The sequence below is a fragment of the Sarcophilus harrisii genome, chromosome 4 (assembly GCF_902635505.1).
Source record: "Sarcophilus harrisii chromosome 4, mSarHar1.11, whole genome shotgun sequence".
Taxonomy (NCBI): Eukaryota; Metazoa; Chordata; class Mammalia; order Dasyuromorphia; family Dasyuridae; genus Sarcophilus; species Sarcophilus harrisii.
This window is the reverse complement of record NC_045429.1, coordinates 281,268,528-281,283,768: the sequence shown is the minus strand read 5'-3', so window position 1 is coordinate 281,283,768 and position 15,241 is coordinate 281,268,528. Positions and strand designations below refer to the sequence as shown.

The 15,241-nt window shown below is 37.2% G+C and overlaps 1 protein-coding gene across 4 annotated transcripts in view; it reads left to right on the top strand.

The window, feature by feature from the left end:
- Nucleotides 1-12,902: 12,902 nt before the first annotated feature.
- The window catches only part of ZNF76 (zinc finger protein 76), a 32,092-nt gene continuing 29,753 nt past the window's right edge, over nucleotides 12,903-15,241 (top strand). For 2 of the 4 annotated variants that reach the window (XM_012549002.3, XM_012549001.3), the window contains exon 1: nucleotides 12,903-13,028. The gene's annotated coding sequence lies outside the window, so the exon portion shown is untranslated. Of the gene's footprint in view, nucleotides 13,029-13,497; nucleotides 13,789-15,241 lie in introns of all 4 variants that reach the window. The other 2 variants (XM_023502929.2, XM_012549000.3) reach the window with 2 other exon arrangements.

The following is a 15,241-nucleotide window of genomic DNA, read 5'->3' as shown; positions in this document are numbered from 1 at the left end:
ATTTTCCAGATTAGGAAACTAAGGTTCAGAATTAGTAAAGTACAAATTTGATCATACAAGTAATCAGTGGAAGTACCAGGACTAGAATTTGTCAGAATTTAGGGAAGCTGGGTCAACTTCATTCAGTCTTTTTTTTTGTTTGTTTGTTTTTTGTTTTTTTTTTATTTATTTTTTATTTTTTTATTTTTTTTTAACTTCATTCAGTCTTGCAAACTACACCTAACTAGTAACTGAACAAAGAAGCAATGTGATTCAGTGAGAGGAATGCTGGAAATGGGAATGGAGATCTCTGTTCAAAGCCTATTACTTTGTGACCCTGAGCATCTCACAATTTCTTGGGGATCTGTTTCCTCAGCTATAAAATTAGGGGTGGGGTATTATCTATAAATATCTTTTTTTACTCTCACATCCTATTATCCTGCTTTGATTCTAGGGTCTGTTATAAAGAAAAAACTTCAGCAAGTTACTAATATTCTCCCCTACCTTTCAGATTCAACCTTATAGATTTCTGTATTCTTGAAAGCAAAACAAAGTATCAACATAACAAATGGGAAAATACCAGAAATGTCCTGAAATAAGCTTCAATGTTCAGAATTGAGCATTTTTTTTTAAATGAGGCATTAAGACAGGAAAAAGGAATGATAAATGTTGAAGAAATCTGGGGAAACTGGGGCACTAATGCATTGTTAGAAGGGTTATGAAATGATCCAACCATTTTGAAGAGCAATTTAGAGCTATGGACAAAGGGCTATCAAATTGTACATACCCTTTGATTCAGCAGTATCTCTACAGGGACTGTATCCCAAAGAGATCATAAAAGAAGGAAAAGGATCCACATATCAAAAATGTTTATAGCAGCTTTTTTTGTAGTGGCAAAGAAATAGAAATTAAATGGATGCCCATCAGTTGGAGAATGGCTGAAGAAATTATGGTATATGAATGTAATGGAATATTATTGATCTATAAGAAAAAATGAGCAATATGATTTCAGAAAAGTTTGGAGCAATTTATATAAACTGATACTTAAAAAAGAAAGAAGAAGTAGAACATTGTATACAGTAACAGCAAGATTGTGTGATGATCAACCATGATAGATTTAGCTCTTCTTAGCAATGGGAAGATCTAAGACAATACCAATAGAGTGGGATAGAAAACGCCATCTGCATCCAGAGAGAGAACTATGGAGACTGAATGTGGATCAAAGCATAGTATTTTCACCTTTATGTTTGTTTGTTTGTTTGCTTTTTCTTTCTTAGTCTAATTTCTTTGAACTAATTTTTCCTGTACAACATGATAAATATAGAAATATGTTTAAAAGGATTATACATGCATAATCCATATCAGATTGCTTGCTGTTTTGGAGAGAAGGAAGGGAAGGGAAGAAGAGAGAAAAAAATTTGGAACACAAAATCTTGCAAAAATGAATATTGAAAATTATCTTAATATGTATTTGGAAAAATAAGAAACTATTAAGAAAAAAATTAAATCAAATTAAATGAGGTATTGAGTCATAGGGCTTCTAAATTGTATGTGGTTTTTGCATAAACTGACACCTTATCCTTAAGTGGCCTTAACTTTCTTGGATGTAAAACAAAGGGAATAACTTTCTGAAAGCGCTTATAATTAATAATCATATAATGATGAAATATTTCAATTAATTCAATCTGAAAGATATTTTTTAAAATACTGATTAAACACATTTACTTTTCCAAGGCACTGTGGTAGATAACTGATGATACAAAAATGAAATAGAAGACAAACTCACATTTCTATACAGGCTTAACTGAAGCTTTAAAATTTATAACAAACTCTGAGTTGAGTTTATTTTACAGAGGAAAGAACTTGGGATTGTTGGTGATATGCTATATCCATGCCCCCTATAGGCTAGGATAAATACATAGAGAGAAAAAAAGCAGTTTAGGAAAACTATCCAGTACATCAAGTGAATCTGATACCATAGATAATATTTGTTACTCATAGTCTCCACCTCTATACAGCGGGAAGCAGGATATTTTTTCTTTCCTTCATTTGGGTCAAACATTATGATTATTATGCATTTGATTTCATTTGGGAGGAAGGTTCCTTTTATTTACATTTTTTTAGTCATCATATGTACTATATTGTATCAGCTCATATAAGTTTTCCCATGTGTCTTCATATCTTCATATTCATTACTTTTTACAGCATAGTAATATTTCATTATATTTATATAGCTCTAGTTGTTTAGCTATTCCCCAATAGGGATCTGTTTTATTCTCAGTCCTCCACTACTAAAAATTATGTTATAAATATCTGGTTGTACATAGGGCATTTCTTTAAATCTTTGATTCCCCCCTGAATTTTTAGATCAAAGAATATGGACAGAAAATCCAGCTTAAAGAAAGCATAGTGAAAGATTTAACTAATAAAAGTGGTCCTGAAGATGGTTAATGATGAAAATGGAGTGACAACAAATAAAAGATAGAAAAGATCTGCAAAGGCTTTTATATCAAAATTTACCATCAATGATCAAATTGAATTTGGATTCTAATATCACTGTATCAGATATTTATAGAGAATACAGAAGTGGTGCTGAGAAGAAAAGTATTATATTACTTTTTTGTGGTAACAACTAATTTTTTTTAAATGTGTGCCTTTATTTCAGAATAACTCAGCAAATTGTAGTATATAAATTTCTTATGAAATATTATTATGCAATAAGAAATACCTACCTTACCAATCCTATTCATGCCATCCAAAATCCTACTTCTTCCTTCAAAACTTTGTATGAAGCTGATTTCCTGATTTCTAATTCCCTCAGTGGCTAGTGCTTATGCCCAACAAATTTACCTTATTTCTAACATTAGGAAAACATTACTGTGATCAGTGTCTGGGGTACTATACCACTCCCTTCTACATATAGGGAACATAATACTCAGGACCTAGGCACATCCACATCCATCTCTTCATGCAAATCTCATTTTTCTTTCCTGGCATTCTCTTCCCTTATATCTTCAGGATTTATTTCTTGAGAATCTCTCATTTTATTCACAGTGGAATAAGCAGAGTCAAAAGACGAAAGTATAGTGAACATTAAAAAAGAAAGGAAACTCTAAGTAACTGAAAAGCTAACAATGTCCCAAATAATAGGTAACTAGACAAAACTCCCTCATCTTTTAAGAGAGGCAAAAGACTTGAAAGAAAAAACACTGCCTACACAGTTGGACCTCATCACTCTAACATCTGGTTTTTGGTTAATTATTTTACTATGTTACAGGAGAGGATTATAAGTTAGGTTGGGATACATATATATACAGAAATGACTATGATGCAAAAAAAGTTATTAATAAAACAATTTCAAACTTTTAAAAAAATAAATAATTTTTAAAATTTCAGAACTTATAATTACTAAAAAATGATCAATTCTAATGGACATGGCTCTCTTCAACATTGAGAAGATTCAAACCAGTTCCACTTGTTCAGTGATGAAGAGAGCCATTTACAACTAGAGAGAGAACCATGGGAACAGAGTGTGGAATACAACATAGCATTCTCACTCTCTGCTGTTATTTGCTTGCTTTTTTTTTCTTTCTCAGTTTTTCTTTTTCTTCCTTCTTGATCTAATTTTTCTACATATATTGGATTAAAAAAAACACCATATCATGACTTATACAAACTAATGCAAAGTGAAGTTATGAGGACCAGGAGATTATTGTGTATAATAAGAAAGATATCATGATGATCAACTGTGAAAGATTTGGCTACTTTGATCAATATAATGACCCAACACAATTCCAAAGGACTCATGAAGAATAAATGCCATCTATCTCTAAAGAGAACTCTGAATGCAAACTAAAATATAGTTTTCTCACTGTATTTTTCTTGCTTTAAAAAACATAATATACACATTTTATATTTCATATTTATAATTGATATCATATTTTTGTGGGGGAAAGGTGGCATGGAGGGATAGAATTTGGAAATGAAAATTTTAAAAGAAAACAATGTTTAAAATAAACAAATAACATCTTTATTATCATGCTCCTAATTATCATGGTGGGGTATTCTACCTTCAGACATGGTGCAGGATGATTAATTCTAGTTCTTTTTTCTTCCAATTTCTTGGCAGTATCAATTGGTCCTTAAGGTTTTTGCTTCCTCAGTGGGCTCTACGAATTTTAAACTACATTTATTTATTTCATTAAATATTCCACTACTATATATTAAAATGTTAACTTTTTACAAAAAATTTTGAGTTCTAAATTAACTTGCTCCCTCCTATCTGAATCCCTTCCTTGACAAGGAAATGATTTGATATCAATTATATATGTGAAGTCATTAAAATATATTTTCATATTAGCCATGTATAAAACAAAACATAAAACCCTAAGTAGATTTAAAAAAAGTATGCTTCAATTTGCATTCAGTGTTCATCAATTCTCTCTCAGGTAACAGATAGCAGTTTTCATCATGGGTTTTTTGGAATAGTTTTGATAAGAATAGTCTTTCCCAGTTGATCATCCTTTTAATATTGCTATCACAGAATACAGTGTTCTCATTCTGCTCCATTCATTTTGCATCACTTCATATAACTTGTTCAGCCATTACCCAATTAATGAGTACTCCTTCAATTTCCAAATTTTTACCAACACACAAAAAAACCCAGATATATATATATATATAAATAGGTCCTTTTCCCTTTAGCTGTATGCATTTTGGAGACATGGTTCAGGCCCCACTTAAAAATAGGTAATCCCTTTTCCAGAGAAGGTTTGGACAACTCCTTCTTAGAAACTACTTTGGAGAATATGGGTATGGTGGTGTCATTTTGGGAAGGTTTTGCTTTCTGATGATAAAAGGGAAGTGAAATAATCTTTTCATAATCATGATAATGAGTAGTCAACTAAAAAAAAAAAGAATATATTAGAGGCTTGGTAGCCATCTTGAATTTCTGGATGGAAATGATGAGGGGGTTTCATCCATCCCCTGCTGAAGAGCATAGCCTTTCAGTTTACTCAGCAATATTATTATTCAGGAATAATTTTGAATTATTTCCTCTCTAGAGAGGAGGAAGTTCGACTGGAGAATTGGGGGCAACTGAGAAGGTAGCATGACAGAGAAAGTCTTGGAATGCACTTAATCTCTAGGACACATTCCTGTAAGAGATTTGTAGGTTCATAAATATTTTTTCAACAAATGATCTTGATATATGATGAGATTCATTATAATTAAGGAATTATTAAAATGTTAGCTCCTTGAGAGAAGAAGAATTTGGCTTTTTTATTTGTATTCCCAGGGCTTAATTCTTTATACATAAACTTTTAATAAATGTCCTTTGAATCATTCAAAATAAATAAATGAAATAAAATATATAGAGAACTGACTCAAATTTTTAATAATACAAGTTCTTTCCCAATTGATAAAATGGTCAAAGGATAAGAACAGAATATTTTCAGATGAAGAAATTGGAGCCATTTCTAGTCATACTCTAAATCATTATTGATTAGAGAAATGCAAATTAAGATAATTCTGAAGTACCACTTCACACTTATCAGATTGGCTAAGATGACAGGGAAAGATAAATGTTGGAAGGGATGTGGGAAAACTAAGACATTTAATCCATTGTTGGTAGTGTTATAAACTGATCCAACTATTCTGGAGAAAAATTTGGAACTATGTTCAAAAGGCTATAAAAACATGCATACCCCTTGATCCAGCAGTGTCATTCCTGGGTCTATAACCCAAAGAGATCATAAAAGGAGGGAAAGGACCTACATGTACAAAAATGTTTGTGGCATTTTTTTTTTATAGTGGCAAGGAATTGGAAATCAACTGGATGTCCATGTGTTGCGTAATGACTGAATAAGTTATGATATATAAATGTAATGGAATATTATTGTTCTATAAGAAATGATGAACAGGCTGATTTTGGAAAAGCCTGGAAAAACTTACATGAACTGATGATGAGTGAAAAGAACAGAACCAAGAGAACAATGTACACAGTAAAAATAAGATTAAGTGATGGACTTGGCTCTTTTAAACAATGAGGTGATTCAAGGCAATTCCAACAGACTTGGGATGGAAAATGCCATCCACATCCAGAGAAAAAACTATGGACACTGAATATGGTTTGAAGCATAGTATTTTCACTTTGTTTTTTCTTTCCCTTGATTTTTTCCCTTTTGGTCTGCTTGAAAAACATGACAAATATGTAAATATGTTTAAAATAATTGCATATATTTAGCCTATATCAGATTGCTTGCTGTCTTGGGGGGAGAGAGGGAGAAGGTAAGGAAGAAAGAGAGAAAAATTTGAAACACAAAGTCTTTCAAAAACAAATGTTGAAAATTATCTTTACATGTATTTGGAAAATTGAAATACTATTGAAATTTAAAAAGAAAGAATATCAGTAACTACTTACTACTGGCCTACTCTCCCATCTATAGATAATTGTTACGAGACTAATTTGCATATGCATTGATGAGGGTATTAAAAAGGAATAGGCATGTATATGCAAACAATATTCCATAGCAGATCACAATTTTACCCATTATACAACTGACTAAAAGATGTAAATAATATAAGGACCCCTTGTACTTATCCTTTATTTATTATTATTTTTTAAAAAACATTTCTTCTATTTTTTCAATAGAGGAAAATATTTTCTCAATAGAGAAAAACACCTTCAAAAAACTCCATTCGGATGTCCATCAGTTGGAGAATGGCTGAATAAATTGTGGTATATGAAAATTATGGAATATTACTGTTCTGTAAGAAATGACCAACAGGATGATTTCAGAAAGGCCTGGAGAGACTTACACGAACTGATGCTGAGTGAAATGAGCAGGACCAGGAGATCATTATATACTTCAACAACAGTACTAGATGATGACCAGTTCTGATGGATCAGGCCATCCTCAGCAACAAGATCAACCAAATCATTTCTAATGGAGCAGTAATGAACTGAACCAGCTATGCCCAGAAAAAGAATTCTGGGAGATGACTAAAAACCATTACATTGAATTCCCAATCCCTATATTTATGCACACCTGCATTTTTGATTTCCTTCACAAACTAATTGTACAATAATTCAGAGTCTGATTCTTTTTGTACAGCAAAATAATGTTTTGGTCATGTATACTTATTGTGTATCTAAGTTATATTTTAATATATTTAACATCTACTGGTCATCCTGCCATCTAGGGGAGGGGGTGGGGGGGTGGTAAGAGGTGAAAAATTGGAACAAGAGGTTTGGCAATTGTTAATGCTGTAAAGTTACCCATGTATATATCCTGTAAATAAAAGGCTATTAAATAAAAAAATAAAAAAAAAACTCCATTCGATGTCAAGATTATGTAAGATTCCCTGAAAAATCAAATAATAGAAATAATCTTGACAATTTGCTCACTAATGTAAGGTGAAGAAAGAATATATGTGTCCACCAAAGGTATTCATCATTGCCATAGAGGAAGTCCAGAACACAATTCTTGTTTTTCTTTCTTTTTTTCTTTCTTTCTTTTTTTTTTCTGAGGCAATTGGGGTTAGGTGATTTCCCCAGGATCACACAGCTAGGAAGTGTTAAGTGTCTGAGACCACATTTGAATTCAGGTCCTCCTGACTTCAGGGCCGGTCCTCTATCCACAGCTAGCCCCCAGCACACAATTCTTGTTGAAGAAAATTTGTCTATAGACAAAAGTCCTTCAGATGTCATGTTTGCAGATTACAATTGCATCTAGACCTAGAATGTCGTAGAACATCCTGAATGAGATCCATAATTACTAAAAAGAATTTGTCCTTAATTACCCACACAGGAAAAACTGAGCATGCAAAGAATGTATATTGTTCTGACTATGATCTGAAGTTGAACAGAGAATTCATTGAGATTGTTCGTCAATATATACATATAGTATGGATAGACATTGCAGATAGATTGAGCCCAGAATGGAACAAGAGGAGGAAATAAGCTTGGATAGCCTTTGGGGAACATTCAATGCTTTTTGAATGTTCCTAGCTTCTATTTAAGATAAAGATTTGTCTTTTTAATACCTATATTTTACTGTTGTTGTTTTATGATTTCAAGTCATGAAATGCTATAATCTCCAAATAAAACTGAAGCTCATTTGAAGAAAAATGGAAAACGATATGGTGAATGAGTATACAAATAATTGAGTAATGAACATCATCACAGAAATGTATAATTTTTAAAAAAATGTTTAGGCTGTTCAATGGACATCCAGCTTCACTAGTAATTCTTTTTGCAGTCAGGAGAAAGTGAGGAAGGGTCCCCAATAAATTAGATGAACACTCAGTGGGAAAATGCAGATAAATGTTACACAAGATGGACAGGTAATAGTTAGTCCATAAATAGAGGAAATATGAGATCACCACCCTATTTGAATATGTTTTCTAGTATCAAATACTGAATGGCACAATGGATAGATTGCCATGTCAGGAAGATTCATCTTCATGAGTTCAAACCTAGCCTCAGACACTCACTACCTAAGCAAGTTACATACATAATCCTATTTGCCTCAGTTTCCTCATCACTGTAAAATGAGCAGGAGAAAGAAACCACTCCAATATCTTTGCCTTAAAAACTCCCAAATGAGTTGACAAAGAATTGTAAATGCTTATTGACTAAATCAGCACAATCTGTACCACAAAGAACAAACTCCAACAAAGCTCCTACAGAAATAGGTACTATGACCACAGTCTGTGAAATTAAGATTTGAATTCTGAGCCATAAAGTTATAGTGTTAACTCAATTCTTTGATATCACACTGTGTCCAATGTTATTATTTTTGTGTTGTGGTTTATTGTTGCTGTTTGTGAGAAAGAATAGTCAACCTAAAAATCTGTCACTACAGGAAAAGATAATGACAAATGGTGGAGATGTGGGAAAACTGGAACACTAACACATTGTTGGTGGAATTGTAAACTGATTCAACCATTCTGGAGAGCAGTTTGAAACGATGCCTAAAGGGCTATCAAACTGTGCATATCCTTTGATCCAACTATGTTTCTACTGGGCTTGTATCCTAAAGAGATCATAAAGGAATAAAGGAGGGAAAGGGACCCACATGTGCAAAAATGTTTGTGGCAGCCCTTTTTGTAATGGCAAAAAACTGGAAACTGAGTGAATGACCATCAGTTGGAGACTGGCTGAACAAGTTATGGTATATGAATGTTATGGAATATTATTGTTCTGTAAGAAACAACCAACAGGATGATTTCAGAGAGGCCTGGAGAGACTTACATGAACTGATGCTCAGTGAAATGAATAGAACCAGGAGATCATTGTAGCACAGCAACAGCAAGATTATACTATGATCAATTCTGATGGATGTGGCTCTCATTAACAATGAGGTGATTCAGACCAGTTCCCATGGTCTTGTGATGAAGAAAGCCATCTGCACCCAGAGAGAGGACCGTGAGAACTGAATGTGGACCACAATGTAGCATTTTCACTCTTTTGTTGTTAGCTTGCATTGTTTTCTTTCTCATGTTTTCCTTTTTGATCTGATTTTTTCTTGTGATGCACGATATTTGTGGAAATATCTAAAGAGGAATTACACATGTTTAACATATATTGAATCATTAGTCAACAAGGGGAGGGGGAGGAGGGCGTGTGGGGAAAGGAGGGGAAAAAATAGAACACAGGGTTTTGTAAAGGTGAATGTCAAAAATTATCCTTGTATATATTTTGAAAATTAAAAAGCTTTAATTAAAAATTATCTGTCACCAATCTGCCACATTCCTGAGATTCCCACTGTTAGCATAATTCCTTACAAGCTACCTATGAAGACATACTTTTTAAGTAAATTAGGTTCATATAATAATAGTGCCAGAAAGAACCTAAAAGACTCTATCACCCAACACTTTCATTTTATTCATGAGGAAAAGGAATCCCAAAATAGTTAAATGACCTGACTATAATCACACAGAATTGAGACAAGGGTCCTGAATCATAGTTTAATATTCTTTTCACTGAATCATACTTGAAGGCATCAGGTAACTGGAAAAGGCTATACATTCACATTTAATACAAACTAGGTTCTCTGAATAAACAATTACATCTTGTCAGATACCTGAGAGCAAATCACTTGAGGTATGTAGCACAAGAGAAATTGAATTAGAAAAAAGTCAGGAGGAGAGATGAACAGCAGAGTCAATGACCCTGTGTTAAGTAGCAAGCAGCATGACAGCTCTGAGCATCTAGCAATGGTGAACATATCTAAAGGAGTTAGGGGGGAAGCACCCAAAGAAAATGTGTGGATCCTGAAATTTTACAGAGTCCCTGTGCTTTTTTTCTTCAATAGTCCTCCAGACTTATCTTTCAATTAACTGGTTAAATATTATAATAAAAATTTATGTTTTATATAGCACTTTAATGTTTGCAAATTGCTTTACATGTATTATCTCATTTTGGCCATCCTAACAACCCTGCAGGTTGTCTTCAATATACACCTGAGAAAGCTAAAATAAAATAACTTGCCCAATAATAGTTGAAAGCCATAACTCAAAGCCGTATCTCAAATTCAGTACTCACTTTATTCAGCCACATGGACTCCAAGATTACCTACCGCTTCTCTTGCTTCTTTCTTAAAAGCTTACATTATTTAGAGCTCCAATACAGGATCACACAGAAAGGGAGGAAAAGAATCCTAGCCAAAAATATCATTCTCACCAAGATGCCTGAAACACTATCACTACAATCCCTTTTTTTATATTTATGTCATATTTTGAAGGATTCACTTTTCATATTTCTCTCTCTCTCTCTCTCTCATTGGAGTTAAGTGACTTGCTCAGACTCACAAGGCAGTTAAGTGCTAAGTATCTGAAGGTGCATTTGAACTCTCTTCCTCCACACTTCAGAGCCAGTATTTTATCAACTACACCCCCTAGCTGCCCCTAGGATTTACTTCTAAATACCTAATTATGAGGACTAATAGTCAAGTCCTCAATGACCATTAACTCCTTAATTTTCTTTTTTTTTTTTTTTTTATTTAATAGCCTTTTATTTACAGGATATATACATGGGTAACTTTACAGCATTAACAATTGCCAAACCTCTTGTTCCAATTTTTCACCTCTTACCCCCCCACCCCCTCCCCTAAATGGCAGGATGACCAGTAGATGTTAAATATATTAAAATATAACTTAGATACACAATAAGTATACATGACCAAAACATTATTTTGCTGTACAAAAAGAATCAGACTCTGAATTATTGTACAATTAGCTTGTGAAGGAAATCAAAAATGCAGGTGGGCATAAATATAGGGATTTAACTCCTTAATTTTCAACTGGTTTGTAACCTCCCTTAGGTCAGGAAGCAAAATAGTTAATCTTTCATCTCAGGATTTGGTGACTGAAAGAACAGAGAAGAAACTGAGACCCAGAGAGGGAGAAAGAAGTGGGAATGACACCCAACTACAGAACCAGGATTTCTACCTAAATCTTCCAACTTCAAAAAGTAAAGTCCTTTGCCCTGCCCCAAGCAAAACCTCACCTTCTGCGTATGCAAGCAGCTTAATAAAAAATGTTAGGTGAAGGAATCAGGCCTCTGAGGGGACATGACGGGAGATAAATAATGGTTTGTTGTTAATGGTTTTTAAGCTGGTGATTTCTGTCGGTCCCAAGAAGATAGGCTTGGACCGCTAACGAATGGCATGAGGGCATTGAATGAGTGAATGAATCTTCATTTGCTAAACACTAAGTAAAATTATGGGGCATCTAGCCGGGTAAAGGGCCAGAAATGGAGTCAAGAGGTTCATCTTCATGAATTCAAATCTGTTCTCAGTTACTTACTACCTGGGGCAACTCGTTTAACTTTGTTCACCTCAGATCCTCATCTGTGAAAATGCACTGGAGAACGTGACAAACCACTCCTGGATCTTTGCCAGGAAAGTCCCAAATGAGGTCGTGAAGAGTCGGACAAGACCCAAGGGAACGGACAGCAACAAATGTGCAAAGCACTGCGCTAAATGCTGTGGATGCTATAAAAAAAAAAAAAAAAAAAAAAAAAAAAAAAAGTCCCTGCTCTCAAGCCGCTCTCGTTCTAAGGGGAGGCTTGAGAGGACCAAGGGCCATGATGTGAGAGAGGGCACAGCAGACAGTAAGAATCACAGAACCTTCTCACAATTTTGCACTTGTTAAATGCTTACTATGCGAAGCAGGACACCGGGCTAAGCCGTTGGAAATGCTGCATCCAGGAGTCTCTCCCGCTTCTCTGTGTCATTTCAACAAATATTTAACAAGCGACTATTAGGAGAAGGCCTCAGGATAGAATGGGGCACGGTCCTGATCCTCAGGAAGTCCATATTCTCTCAGCCTGCATCACTGAACCCCGTAAGTGTCCATCCTCTCTCTAGCTCTCCAGGTTCCCAGGTCCGACAGTACTTCCGCTCGGACAGCACCCCGGGCCGCTGGGTTGGTGGTAACCGGCACTTTGGTCTGAGCCCGTTTCTTTCAGTCCGTCATTAACGCCCCTTCTCGCCCCCCCCCCCCCCCCCCCAAGTCCTCTTGGGAGAAATGTGGAAGGATTTATCCGGATCGGAAAGCCCGGAGGTGGCGGCTCGTCGGTTGCCATAACGACGCCTAGTATCCGGAACACCTCTCAGGCGCGGCGTCGTGACGTCATCACGCCCCTAAGCTCTCGTTTCTCTCGGTCCCCTCTATCTCGGCGTCAGCTCTTGAAGAGGGAGGTGCCAGGAGGGGGCAGGGAGAGCCTCTGATAGTTTCTAACTAGAGACCCGGTGGCCCTTACTCCAGTTGCCCGGAACCAGGATAAGCAGAAAAATCGCCTCACCAAGAGGCGGAACCGGCGCGCAGTGCTATAGTCATGCAGGTTCCGGGGTGGCTGTAGGGGCGCGGCCGACAGGCGGGCGGGTGGGGTGGGGGCTATCGCCCCGGAACCTGTATTTCAGGCGAGACAGCGCTGCGCGCGGGCGGGAGGGCTATGGCGCAGGCGGGTTGCGGGGCCAGCGCTGGTAGAGGGGCCCGGTGCATGGCGGTCTGTCGGCGGAGTCGGCCTCGGGGGCTGTCAGGTTGGTGGCTGCGGGGAAAACGGGGCTGCCGTTCCGGGGCGGGGGAACCGGGCGGGCTCAGGGCCCTAGGGGGAGAGGAGGTCCCGAGTCCGGCATGCCCGATCTTCTCCAGCCCAAATGGGGCATCCGGGCGGGAAGGAGAGTAGGCCTGGCCTGAGCCGGCCCGGCTCCTCCTCAGAACGCCCCCCTCCCCAGAGCAGGGTCCGGGGCCCCCCCACCCCCATCCCGCTTCCCGTGACCCGCCCCCACCGCGCGTGATCAGGCCTCCTCTTCCTCCGCCCCCACCCCTGCTGTCCCGGTGACCTTTGCACTCTGTTCCCCCTCCATACGAACCCATCCGTTCCCCTTCCCTCCTTCGAAGTCTCGGTTCTGTGCAGACACCTCCTGGGCCCTCCTGCTCCTCCGCCTTCGGCCCCTGCTCTCTCCCTCTCCCGTGCCCTGAAGGTATCTGTGGCACCTCTTCATCCAGGGATCAGGCCGTCAGTCACCTGCCCCGGGATGTTTCACTTTACGCCCCCAGCTCCCCCGTCCATGGAGTGATAGAACTGAACCTCCGAGACCTTTTCGGCCCTAAAGCTGTCATCATATGAAAGTCACAAGATAAGAGCCTGTGGGGCTCTCACACTCCGTGCCCCTTGATAGTCTCAGAGAGAAGGGAATGAGCACTTAGCCATCACCTACTGTGTATCAGGCACTATGCAGAGGACGTTTTTAAAAAACAAAAATTACTTCATTTGGATCCTCACAACGACACTGAGAGGTAGGTGCTGTTATGCCCCCTGTTTTATAATCGAGGAAACTGAGGATGATAGGATTTAAGGGACTTGCCTAGGGTCCCCCAGCTAGTGTCTGAGGTCCAATTTTAAACTCAGATCCTTCCTGATCTAGCTGCCCCAAAAAGATCCAGAGAGAAAAATAATCTCCAGAAAGGATAATAATAAATCACATTTTTTTTCTGCAGAGATTAGGGTAATTTGACTCTATGACCTGCCCCTTTGCTTATGCTCTTCAGCCTCTTGCTTCCAGTAACCTACTCTAGAATCTCTTTATCCCCTAACATTCATAATTTCTCTTTTGGTTCTTTACTTAATACTTACACTGGTCTTTGTATTCCTTCACACAGTGCCTGACACATAGTAAGTGCTTAATAAATGCTTGTTGACTAACTATTAATACTCCACTCCCAAGAGCCCCCATTGACCCAAAATTAGACGATCTCCTGAAGCCCATTCCCTTTCCTGGTAATGATTCTGATTTCTAGTGATCATCAACCCTGATAGCTTCCTTTGTTACTTTTGCATTCATCTCCTGTGTTATGCTGCTCTTCAGATTCCCTGATCTGCACCTGTCCTAATCCCAAACTCTCACGGATGCCTTCTAAAACTTTACATCATCTCTCTCTCCTCTTCACCTCTGGGCCCCATTATTTTCCCAGTGTCCTTTCCCTCTCATCTGAACCCATGTTCAGCTTCATAACAAATTGATTCCAGCAAGTATTTTTCCTTCCCAGAATTCCTCCCTTCTTTTCCCTTGAGCTCCAGACACTTCAACCATTTCATTTAATTTTGACACGAGTTCTCAGCTCCACAACATCATCCTGCTCATTTTTGCCCAATGAACTCTGTTCAGGAAATTAAAGCTAGCTTCTGACAGTAGTTCAAAAATCAAGTTCTTTCACTTTGAGTTCTAAGTGATTGAAGCCATCAGTTTCCCTTGGAAGCACATGTCACTGCCATAAATTTATTTATTAAACATTGTTCTATGTATACTCTTCATATAGGATATAGGATATATCAGTATGTATCTGCAGACACTGCCCCATGTTTGCCTACAACTTCTTCCTGCACCACTCTAATCCTGAGAGTACTTTTCAATCTTTTCACACACTGGGGAAAAAGTCTAGGTTTTGAAGAGTTGCAGAACCTGATCGATAGTTGAATTAATGTGTGCCATTGAAATGTTCATTTTAATTATGGTGCCTCTCCATTTTGTCCCAAAGGTGGTTTTTTTTTTGTTTTTTTTTTTTGTTTTTGTTTTTGTTTTTTAAATAGCAATGATAGATGAATTAGTATTTAGGCATTGAAGTCCCAAATCCAGGAATTAGCAAATTTAGAGAAGAAAGAAAGAAAAAAGCCAGTGCTTTTTCACAGTCAAAAATAATACTATAAAAGGTACACAAAGCCAGAAACTTGTTTCTAGTGCTGGTTTCTACA